This window comes from Meriones unguiculatus, chromosome 5, assembly GCF_030254825.1.
Source record: "Meriones unguiculatus strain TT.TT164.6M chromosome 5, Bangor_MerUng_6.1, whole genome shotgun sequence".
Lineage (NCBI taxonomy): Eukaryota > Metazoa > Chordata > Mammalia > Rodentia > Muridae > Meriones > Meriones unguiculatus.
Window position 1 is genome coordinate 12064015 of NC_083353.1, and position 12704 is coordinate 12076718.

Below are 12704 nucleotides of genomic sequence, written 5' to 3' on the forward strand. Positions count from 1 at the left end.
GGGGCATACAGTATTTCTCAGACCTCTAAAAATCCTACTTTACTCATAAATAGTGCATAGGAAGAAACTAAGCTTACTGATATATTGCACAAAAACTATCATCCTTAATTGATATATCATAGTAAATTGATATAGCATAGTATCTTAGAACACCCTTATCCTCATGCAAGGAGGGGATATAACCATGTTTGCATGTTTAGCGTGTCTCACGCATTATATATAGGTGATCCGTTCCAGACTTGGAGCTTCTGAAGATTGGTAAAACTTTTCATTGGTCAGAGTGCATTTCCTTTCTGGCATCTTTTAATGCTCAGGTCTTCTTGTTCCCAAACTATACTTCTAGATTCCTCAGTGGGTACAGAAGCCAATATGGTATAGTGGGTAAGAACATTCATTTTAGGGCTGAGCAGATTGTGTTCCAATTCCAGCCTTATTACTTAACATCTGCGTGATCCAGGCAGCTATTCAACCTGCCCAACCCTTAGTTTTAGTGTCTATAAGTGAGGGTAATTACAAGACCTTCTCATTATGGTGGGTGAAAGATTAAATAAAGGTCTCTATGTAAGTACTTGGCATTGAGCTGAATAAGAGGCCAATAAATGTTACCTGTTACTACAGCTGTACCACAATGCCTTTTTCCATATAAGGATTTGCTGAAACATGATGCAAAGCATTTCATTCAAGTTTCAGGATGGCAGTCATTATCCTGTTGTATTAATAATGGGGCAGTAGACTTAAACAATTCATGTGACTTACATTGGGCCACACAACAAAAAAGATAGCTATGGGAACAATTCCGGATGGTGCTGTCTCAGCACCATCTGAAGCCACACACTTTTAAATACTTTCAATCCTAATGTTTTCATGTTCTCTGAGCCTTCGCAGTTCCTGTTTTATTTCCCTAAGACTTAGCTGTTTCTGAGATATGACCTCCCCATGAGGCCTAGGCTGACTGACACCTGTAACCCCAGTGCCTCAGTCTCCTGAGGTTATGGATAGTCACCAATGCCCCAAGTAGATCTTTAAATTCTTACAGGAGGCAGTTTCATTTTTTTTTAATTTCTTAATTAATTATTTATTACAATTTATTCACTTTGCATCCTGATTGTGGCCCCCTCCCTCATCTCTTCTCAATCCCTCCCTCCCTTCCTCTTCTCCTCCTATGCCCCTCCCTTAGACCACTAATAGGAGAGGTCCTCCTCCCCTTATATCTGACCCTAGCCTATCAAGTTTCATCAGGACTGAGTGCACTGTCTTTCTCTGTGGCCTAGCAAGGCTGCACCCCACCAGAGGGAAGTGATCAGAGAGCCTACCACTATGTTCATGCCAAAGATAACCCCTGCTCCCCTTACTAGGAAACGCACTTGGAGACTGAGTCTATGGACTACATCAGAGCAGGGATTTTAGGTTCTCTCCATGCATGGTCCTTACTTGAGGTATCAGTCTCTGCAGGACCCCAGGGCCCAGTTCTTTTGGCTCTGTTTCTCTCCTTGTAGAGCTCCTGTCTCCTCCAGGTCTTTCTATCTCCCCCTTCTTTCATAAAATTCCATGCACTCTTCCCAAAGTTTGGCTATGAGTCTCAGCCTCTGCTTTGATACCTTAGTCAGTAGTCTTTCAGAGACCCTCTGTGGTAGGTTTCTGTCCTGTTCCCTGTATTCTCCTGCTTCTGATGTCTAACACATTTGTCCTTCTGCATGAAGATTGAGTATTTTCCCTAGGGCCTTCCTTGCTTAGCTTTTTTTTTTTTTTTTAATATTCTTTTTTTTTTTTCAATGCAGTTTATTCAGGAACCTTGAACAATCATCTGACCCTGGGGAAAGCCAGCCCACAGCTTAAATAGCCTCTGGGTAGCCAACCCAGGCGTGCCACATGGGCAATGCAGATAGGTCCACATACATGGAAGCAAGCCAGATCCTCAGCCTTAGCCAAATGTGGAATTGTTTGTGACAGAGAGCACTCACCATCGGGAAGGTGGAAGGCGGAAACCAGCTCCATCTTTAAGGCATAGCATTCCGCAGCTCTCTACAGTTCCCCCTTTTTGTTTTAGACGCATCAGGCAAGAGTAGAGGTCTGATCTCTGATATTAGAAATAAATTGGGACTTTGTACTGATGTTCATTTAGGTGTCATCCACCCAAAGAGCATCAGACCCGTCTGATACCTTTTTCTCAGAGGCGGGACCTGGGGCATCAACACACATGCAATCAGACATGCTCTTCTCTGGGTCGCAAGCTGCTGACCCTGAGTGCAGTGCTTAGCCTCGCATCCTGAGCGTAACATTTTAGCTTTTTATGGTATCCAACCATGCTTGGGGAGAATGTCCTGCTTCAATGGCTATAAGGCCTGAATGATCATGGCTACATCACACTGTTATGAGACTCTAATCTTGCATATATACCACAGGCAAATGAAGGAGACCAACACCAGAAGGCCTGCTAACACTCCCATGCCCGCCCATTCCTTCAGATGATTCATGGCTGCAGCAATCCATGTTGATAATCCTGTGGCTAGTCCTGCGTCCACTCTGGTAGAATTTACTGTGACAATGGCCACTCTCAGCTGCTCCATCGTAGTATCGAATTCTCCAGTCCAATTACCTAAAATATAGCTCAACAATTGTTTAGACAGATTTGCAGCACAGGAAAAATTCTCATGTTGTATGCTAGTGACACAAAGTCCAGCATACTTTCATTGACAGCCAGGTTGAGCGATTTGCCATAGGGTATCAATTTTCTCCTGCAAGGGGTCAATCCTCTGATTGAACACCATCAAGCTTCCTTTTAGTAGTTGAGCATTAATTCCTTTATGTACAACTAAGGCCTGAGCTACATTGGCTAAATGATTGTTCAGGGTCTGAGCAGTCTGCCCAGTATGACTCATGGCTAATGCCTTGGTGGTAGCTCCAACAGCCGCCAATGAAATGGGAGTAACAATGGTGGCTGTAGTTCCAAGATCCCTTTTCTGTCTGAAGAGAGTCATAGCGTGAGGGGCATCAATGGGCACAGGCACCCAGTGAGGCATGCGAGTAACCAGGGCATACCTAAATTTACTAGCATTCCAGCATTGGGCAAAAAAGCAAGTAACATTACCACAATTACTTGGCTCTATCTGGCTAATAATGAATAAAAATGGGGGATATAGACAAACAGGTGTAGGCTTATAGGAAATATTATGAGAAGCCTTAACCCCTCGTTGGAACATCCTGCGTCAGTTCTAGAACTAGCAGTGGTGGTGTCCGAGGTCTGAGTAGGTTCAGGAGACCATTGCCCACAGGGGCGAGACATGCTCCATGCCAATTGATTAACTCCATGTTTTCCTCCAATTTTGAAAGTCATTTAAGGTTCTTAAATTATTTTTTCCCTTTTTTTTTAAATTTTTCATCAATTACACTTTATTCATTCTGCATCCCCCCATAAGCCCCTCCCTCCTCCCCTCCCAACCCCACCCTCCCTCCTCCCTCTGCTTGCATGCCACTCCCCAAGTCCACTAATAGGGGAGGTTTTCCTCTCCTTTCTGATCTTAGTCTGTCAGTTCACATCAAAAGTGGCTGCATTGTCCTCTACTATGGCCTGGTAAGGCTGCTCCCCCCGAGAGGGAGGTGATCAAAGAGCAGGCCAATCAGATTATGTCAAAGGCAGTCCCTCTCACATTACTATGTAACCCAATTGGACTCTGAACTGCCCTGGGCTACATCTGTGCAGGGGGTCTGGGTTATCTCTATGAATAGTCCTTGGTTGGAGTATGAGTCTCTGGGAAGTTCCCTGTGTTCAAATTTTCTTGTTCTGTTGCTCTCCTTGTGGAGACCCTGTCCTCTTCAGCTCTCACTATTTCCCAGTTCTTACATAAAATTCCCTTCAGTCTGCCCAACAGTTGCCCATCAGGCTCAGCATCTGCTTTGATAGTCTGTAGGGCAGAGGCTTTCAGAGGCCCTCTGTGGTAGGTTCCTAGGTTGTTTCCTGTTTTCTTCTTCTTCTGATGTCCATCCTCTTTGCCTTTCCGGATGGGGATTGGACATTTTAGTTAGGGTCCTCTCTCTTGCTTAGTTTCTTTAGATGCACAGGTTTTAGTGGGTTTGTCCTATGTTGTATGTCTATATGAGTGAGTATATACCATGTGTGTCTTTTTGCTTCTGGGACAACTCACTCAGGATGATCCTTTCCAGATCCCACCATTTACCTGCAAATTTCATGATTTCCTTATTTTTCATTGCTGAGTAATATTCCATTGTGTAGATGTACCACAATTTCTGCATCCATTCTTCAGTTGAGGGGCATCTGGGTTGTTTCCAGCTTCTGTCTATTACAAATAAAACTGCTACAAACATGGTTGAGCAAATGTCCTTTTTGTGTACTTGAGCCTCTTTTGGATATATGCCTAGGAGTGGTATGGCTGGATCTTGAGGAAGCGCTATTCCTAGTTGTCTGAGAAAGCGCCAGATTGATTTCCAGAGTGGTTGTACAAGTTTACATTCCCACCAGCAGTGGAGAAGGGTTCCCCTTTCTCCACAACCTCTGCAGCATGTGTTGTCACTTGAGTTTTTGATCTTGGCCATTCTCATAGGTGTAAGGTGAAATCTCAGGGTTGTTTTGATTTGCATTTCCCTAATGGCTAGTGAGGTTGAACATTTCTTTAAATGCTTCTCTGCCATTCGGTATTCCTCTACAGATAATTCTCTGTTCAGCTCTGTTCCCCATTTTTTAAGTGGATTACTTGGTTTGCTGCATTTCAGCTTATTTAGTTCTTTGTATATACTGGATATGAGTCCTCTGTCAGAAAAAGGGTTGGTGAAGATTCTTTCCCAATCTGTAGGCGGTCGCTTTGTTTTGATGACTGTGTCCTTTGCTTTGCAGAAGCTCTTCAGTTTCATGAGGTCCCATTTATTGATTGTTGCTCTTAGAGCCTGTGCTGTTGGTGTTCTGTTCAGGAAGTTTTCTCCTGTACCAATGAGTTCTAGGGTATTTCCCACTTTTTTTTCAAGCCGATTTAATGTGTCTGGTTTTATGTTGAGGTCTTTGATCCACTTGGACTTTAGTTTTGTGCAGGGTGATAAGTATGGATCTATTTTCATTTTTCTACATGTAGACATCCAGTTAGACCAGCACCATTTGTTGAAGATGCTATCTTTTTTCCATTGAATGGTTTTGGCGTCTTTGTCAAAGATCAGGTGTCCATAAGTGTGTGGGTTTATTTCTGGGTCCTCTGTAAAGTTCCATTGATCCACCATTCTGTTTCTATGCCAGTACCGTGCAGTTTTTATACCTGTTGCTCTATAGTACAGCTTAAGATCAGGGATGGAGATACCTCCAGAAGATCTTTTATTGTAGAGGATTGTTTTAGCAATTCTGGGTTTCTTGTTATTCCATATGAAGTTGAGAATTTTTCTTTCCAGGTCTGTAAAGAATTGTGTTGGTAATTTGATGGGCATTGCATTGAATCTGTAGATTGCTTTTGGTAAGATGGCCATTTTTACTATGTTAATCTTGCCAAGCCATGAGCATGGGAGATCTTTCCATCTTCTCATATCTTCTTCTAATTCTTTCTTCAGAGCTTTGAAATTTTTTTCATACAAGTCTTTGTCTTCCTTGGTTAGGGTTACTCCAAGGTACCTTATGTCATTTGTGGCTATTGTGAAGGGTGTTGTTTCCCTAATTTCTTTCTCAGCCCTTTTGTCTTTTGTATACAGGAGGGCTACTGATTTTTTTTGAGTTAATTTTGTATCCGGCCACTTTGCTGAAGGTGTTTATCAGCTGTAGATGTTCCCTGGTAGAGTTTTTGGGGTCACTCACATATACTATCATATCATCTGCAAGAGGCAGTTTCTAACTGAATCTTCCCAATTTTTCTAAATCCATCCATCCCTAACTTCTTACCTTGGTTCCTTGCGTTTTTACTAAAGTCTTTCTCTCTTATAACGAATAGTTCATTTCACTTGCTGGAACTCTAAAAAGAAAAGGGTAAAGCCAGAGATGGAGCTCTCTAAAGCCCGTGGCCCATCATAGGTTTCCCTTCATTGCCACTTTTCCCCTTGAATTCTACTCAGCCATTGCACTTGGTACTCAGGATCATGGCTGAAAATACTTTTTTTTCTTCATTTAAGGTGATCTTAGCACCACCATAAGCCACTTCATTCTACCCCTCTCAGATGGGACTGTGGTATCTCTTTAAGGAGACTGCAGAAATGGCTCAGAAGTTAAAAGTGGTGTGCATGCCTTTAATCTCTGTACTCAGGGAGGCAGAGGCAGATTGATATTTGTAATTTTGAAGCTACCCTGGTCTACAAAGTGAGTCTAAGATAGTAAAGGATGCACAGAGAAATCCTGTCTCTAAAAGAAGAAGCAGAAACAGCAGCAGCAAAAGAAGGATGAGGAAGAGGAGGAGGAGCCCTTACTGTCCTTCAGGGCCCTGAGTTCAGCTCCCAGCACCCATGTTGAGCAGCACAGAACCATCACAACTCCAGGTCAGGAGACCTAACATTCTCTCTTGGCTTCCATGGCCACTGTAATTTCACACACACACACTCAGAGAGACATATAACTAAAAAATAAATTAAAGATTATTTTATTATTTTTATTATTTTATATTGTGTGTATAAGTACTTTGTTTGCATATGTGTGTATACATCAAGTGCCTACCTGATGCCTGAGGAGGTCATAAGAGAGCATTGGATTCCTTTGTCTTGGAATTATAGAGGGTTATGAGCTCCCATGTGTGTCCTTCATAAGAGCAATCAGTGTTCTTAACTGCTGAGCCATTTCTTGAGCCTCCCCAAATTAATCTTAAGACAAAAGAGATATCCCAGGAGTGAAGTCCAAGGTATAGTTAGGGTTCTAATCAAATGAGATTTATGAAGAAATTCTTAGGCTATGGAAAAGAGCATGTCCTAGACAGGGAATCAAAGAAAACAAAACAGAAGGTGAACTACAATAGACTGTGCTGGGAGGAACTGAGAAAGCATGTGACTCTGAGCATATACTGTCCCACCCAGGCTACATTTCTGGCACCAAAAATAGCATGTCCATCAGTTCTTCTTCATATCTTCTCCAGATGTACGCTAAGAGACAAATAAATAGCATTTGTCTTTATTTAACTCACAAACTGTGGGAAATGAACATGTGGCAGCTGGTAAGAAAGCAATGAAAAACTGGAAAGAGCACCAGAAGGTAAATAAGGAAAGAACCTGCAACAAAGTCCCTGGTGTGGTCTGGGCTGAACTGATCACAAGACCTTTAAAAGCTCACAGTGGATTGGAAATACTTGCCATCTTTTCTGATTGTACTCATTTGAGCAGCATTCGGAGTTACCAGGACGGACACAAAGATTTCTTTGACATTCTGAATTAAAAGTAAGGCAGAGCTACGCACTTCCTTTTCTTCCACCTAGAAAGGGAAAGTTATCAAAAGAAATGTCCATTGAATTGCTGGCTAGATCAGAGAAGTAGCCTGGGCAAGGCTATAGATTTGTTAAGGCTCATCACTATTTTTACCCTCTGCAACATGGTTTTCAAAGGATTTTTTCTGAAGTAAGCATTGAATTCTGAGTATTGAAGATGCTCAGATACTCCCCTTTTCTTCAAGAGATTGAGCTGAATCAATGAAAAAAGAATGCAGTTTTGAAAACACAGCTCCGTGATGCTAGGAACAGCCATGCTGCACCTGAGTGCCCCATAAATCTGCAGCAGCAGCACACAGGGCTCTCACAGCCTCTTAGCTTTGGCAGTTGCCTAAATTAGACCTTACATAATTAGAGTCTTTGCTAGAATAAACGATTTAGTTGATTAACTTGGAAATTAATCAACTAGTAATAGGCTAGATGTATTAATCACCAACGATGTGTCAGATGATGCGCTAAGCACCCCGGCCGCCGTCTATCAATCCACTTTAAAACCCTATTGTATCTCTACTATTGTCATTTTTCCTTTAAATGTGAGGGTTGGCATTAGTGAAATCAGTAAGTTTTCCATAGTCGTTCGAGCAGGAAAGCCAGATTCTGAATCTGTAGGAGGATACCAGATCCCAAGCTACTCAATACTCACTTGCCCATTCTACATAAGTGGATCTCAGCTGATAACCTGACTGATAACCTCATGTTCATTTCGAGTGGTAACACTGATATTAAACAACACAGATCTCTCTCTGTTAAAACTTCCAGTCTTTCGTATTTTAAGAAAAGAGTAGGCTTCCCCCTAAGGACGCATAAACTACAGTAATTACACTTAGCAGTGGACTGAAGATAACTCTGCTCATCAAATGTTCTAGAAACAATGATCGTGATGAACTTTCACTACTCAACACTTCATTAAACTGGCAATCCATTTTACTTAGTTTTGTATATTTTCCCCCAAGCACTTATTTGTGTTCCTTCTCTGCCACCTCCTTCTTTTAGGCTTCTTGATCTTGAGAACTGCTCAAAAGCTTGGAAAAGTCCAGTGCTGAGATCCCTCTATGTCCTGATTTTTTTCTTTAGTAAACCTTTTATTCACATCTTCTGATATTCTTAACTGTTCCCTAACAAAGCCTCTGGAAGAGAAAGTTTTCCATCCAAACATAGTCAAATATTAAGACAATGTCCTCTGGCACACTTCCTCTCCTACTTTAGTTCTGTAAAGAACAGAGTAAATTCATGGTTTAAGATTTCAGATGTGACAGAATCTGCAGTTGAACATTTTGTACTAATGATGGATTTCTTATTATTTTCTAAATACTGGTTTGGTTGCAAGCCTGTCCCTGCAGTGAATACTGTCTCCTGATGGATGGGCTAGTGGCATTTACTGCTTCATAAAACCACAACCAGGATACATAACAAATTAAATGTCTCAAGGCAAGGAATTTACCAGGGGAATAAAATGGTCTCAGATGAAGAACTGGGGGTAGGTGAGTGAAAGGTACCTGATAAGAGTCTCCACAAATAGATATACTGTGTGGCTTCTGGAGAATAATAAAACCATAACTCAGTTCTGTTCAATATAGCAGGTCAGAGAGGCTTCCAGATGACACAATCCAGGGAAAAAAAATCACCTCAAGAATTTCAGTGCCTCTGGTATTAAAAACAGATATTTATTTCTCCATAGTGTACCATCCTTTTTAGCAAAACATTCCCATAGATCCTCCTACCACCCCTGCACCCTGGTGCCAGAGATATAAACCAGGGACTTGAGCGCAGAAAACAGGTTCTCTGCCACTTTGCTATGCCCTTATCTCTCTTTCTTTCCCTTATTTTATTTTGAGATAGTCTCACCATAACAATGAGCTTGGAATATGAAGCCTTAAAGTCTCAACTCCCTGGGCTTACAAACCTGCCCCACTAGAGCCCATTCATCACAGGTCTCTTGTGGTGTTTATTGTGGCTTACAGTTCCAGAGGGACAGTTCACCATGGCAGGGAGGCATAGCAGCAAACATCAGGATGGCAGCAGGAGGCAGAGGGGTCACACGTCAAAGCCCATTATCCCTAGTGACATACTTTATCCAGCAACCACCTACACCTTCCCAAACAGTAGCACCAACTGTAAGCCAAGTGTTCAAGTGTCAGAGATTACGGGAGACAGTTATCATTGGAAAAGTCACAGTATATCACAATCATTTGCTCAAAAGTCATCCAGTCTTTACCACCTTCTTCAAAGCACTTGCCTCATTTGTCCAGCCTGGCCTCATACATTATTTACTTTAATCCACCTGAGTTGGTGATGTTTCTGTTGTTGCACTAACATTCCTTGGCAAAAGAAAGATCAGGTAGAAAGGATTTATTTAGGTTTACTGTTACAGGGGTGACACTGTACACTATGGTGGAGAAAGACCCAGCAAGAGGTAAGGAAGGTACGACACAGGGACAGAAAGCTGGCTGGTGACATTGCACCTGTTCTCAGGAGACAGAAAGCACAGAAAAAGAGCCCAGGTCTGCCCCCATTGACATGCTTCCTACAGCAAGACTCCAAAAGATTCATAACCTTCCCAAACAGCACCACCAGCTGGGGAGCAAGTGTTCAAATACCTGAGCCTAAAAAGGGCATCTCATAATCTAACTGAATGACCCTTGTTGTGATTTGGTATCATTCCAAATTTTTAACCTTCTGTTTACTACCCAGCATCCTAAGTTACAGGATGAGTCTGCTAAAAACTTCACCATATTTTATACTAACTTTAAAAATTACTAAGGTGCTGGAAAGATGGCTCAGCCATATTGTCCTCAAAGTCACATTAAGAAGCTCACAAGAACCTGTTCCCCAGCTCCATAGGACCCAATATCTTCTTCTGATCTCCCCAGGGTATGTGTATGCACAGACACACAGGCATACAAATATTTAAAAATGAAATAAACCTTTAAAAAGTAATGAATTTGAAAGATAGCAAGAAGAAAAGAAAGATTTGGGAGAAAGAAAAAGGAGGGGTAAATAATATCATTATAATTTTATAAATTGATGATTTAACAACAAACACCACCAAGTCTGGAAGATCATGAGCACAACCTAAGCATATGCAGCATGACCTAGCACCAGGGCTTGGCGGGGACACACTCAGAAAGGTCCAGTGTTGACCCACTGTGTGCACTGTTTCTGCTCTGTGATTCCTCTGTACCCTATGTTCCTTCACAGGTCCACCCACACCCTATGTTTGAGAATTTGTACATCTCTCAAGCCAATTAAGAAATAGCTATGAACGTTTTGCAAATACTGGGTTAGGAAACTATGTCGACTGCAGAAAATGTTCCTTGCTTAAGGTACAGTAATTATTCTTGACTTATCTTGAAGCAGCATGATCAACAGCATGAACACTTGTTTGCCAAAGCAGCTCTCTACAGTGATGGAAACAGAAGGGAAGAATATCCAGAGAGGATATTTGAATCACTGGGTGGATTAAATCACAACAGCCCACTGTGAAGAACCAAAGCAAGGGGGGGGGGGGGAAGCTGTGATGATTGTAATGAGATCCAGGGATTACACATTTTCTCAAAGACTAGCATAACAAATGTTTTCAGTATGAAAAAGAAACTTTATAAGTCTATGTTAGCCAAAGTGTTTTAAGTTGCTGTGATGACTTGATTTCTTCCATTTCTCCCCATTAGTGTACTGACTGCATATATGGAAATCACAAATATAAGGAGAATGAATAAAAGATATACTGGCCCCTATCTTGCACAGAGGCTGTGAAATGATGAATTTTCTAATTTCTTTTTAATTTCCTTAAATGCAAGTGTTATATAACAGTTTCCTCCAAGACTGAGACAGTCCATCCTGTGGGGAACCCCCTTAAGCAGGTAGCTAAACTCAAAAGAGCTTCAGGAAGTCCCTGGATGTGACCAGATTCATTATTTCCTTCCCCACCAGAGTAAGCAACAAAGACTACTGAGAATCCCCCTAAGATAACCAACACTGTAAAGAACTCTGAGACTAGACCAGCTCCAGGAAGAAGCAGAAACCATCTAAGCTGCCTGAAAGGGGCTTAGACCAACTAAGTCACCTGGGAAGGGCACTCTCCCACCTGCTGAGTCACCTGCAGACTGTGCACTGGGCTCCAGATTCCCAGCATTTGAGAATTGTCACCCATGCTGTGGTGGGCTTTGGTGATGCAGCTATCTTTGAGTCATTTCCGCTCCTATCAAGTAACCCCACCATTTCCTTGTAAGTAACTTCATTAAAATTGATTGGTTCACCAGGTTGGAACCAGGTTTGATGGTATCTGCACTTTGACCACTTTGTCATGGGCTCCTTATCCAGAGTGAGTAGATATCTGTGTTACATCTTCCTAAGAACAGTCTTGTCACACAACATAAATACAAGAACATCTTCCTAGAGCCTCACAAAAACCTATTATACCTTGGGGTAATTCAGTCCTTTTTTTTTAATTTCATAACATCATGCTTTGTAGTTATATTAATGAATAATTCATATCACAAAGAGTGAAACGTTTTTGCTATAAATGATGTGTGTGAGGTAAGAAAAGAAAAGCTAATGTGTCTGCTTGACCTCAAAACACAATGTAAGGAAAAAGAATTCTAAAGTTTTTTAACCACTGAGCAATGGTAAATATTTGAGGTCGTATATATTTCGCCTTGTTCAAAGATTTCATAAGGCTGGGAAGATGATTTAGTGGGAAAGCGTTGCCATAAGAGGCATGAAGACACAAGTTTGGGTCCCCAGAACTCACGCAGGAACCAGATGCAGAAGAGGAAAAACTGTAACTGCACGGCTCCTATGACATAATGGTAGAAAGAGACAGCAGAATCCTTTACACACAAGTTTTGTGTCTTTGCCTCAGATGAGGAGGAAATTGAAAACAGACACTGGAGACCGCCGCCCTCACACCACTACACAAGTGCATCAAACATGTCCGCACTTACACAGATGATCATGTACACGCACACACATACCATATATACACACACTCAAATAAAGACTACACGAAGAATTCACTTCTGAACGTATCATATCACTGCATTAATAGGTATACTTTTATGCTCTGTGTATCATTTAAAATAAGTTTAAATAAAATACGGTGTTGATGAGTCAAAGACAGTATTGGAATTAGAGCTGGTACCAGAGGTTGACCAAAGACACTGAATCAAAAATTAAGAATGTGTTCTTATTAGAGAAAAAACACTTCCAGGAAGTGCACACACACAAACACACATACACATATATATGTATATGCATATATATTTCTCCCTCCTTACTTTTTCCCAAGTGACTGAATTTCTACAGAAAATACTGTCT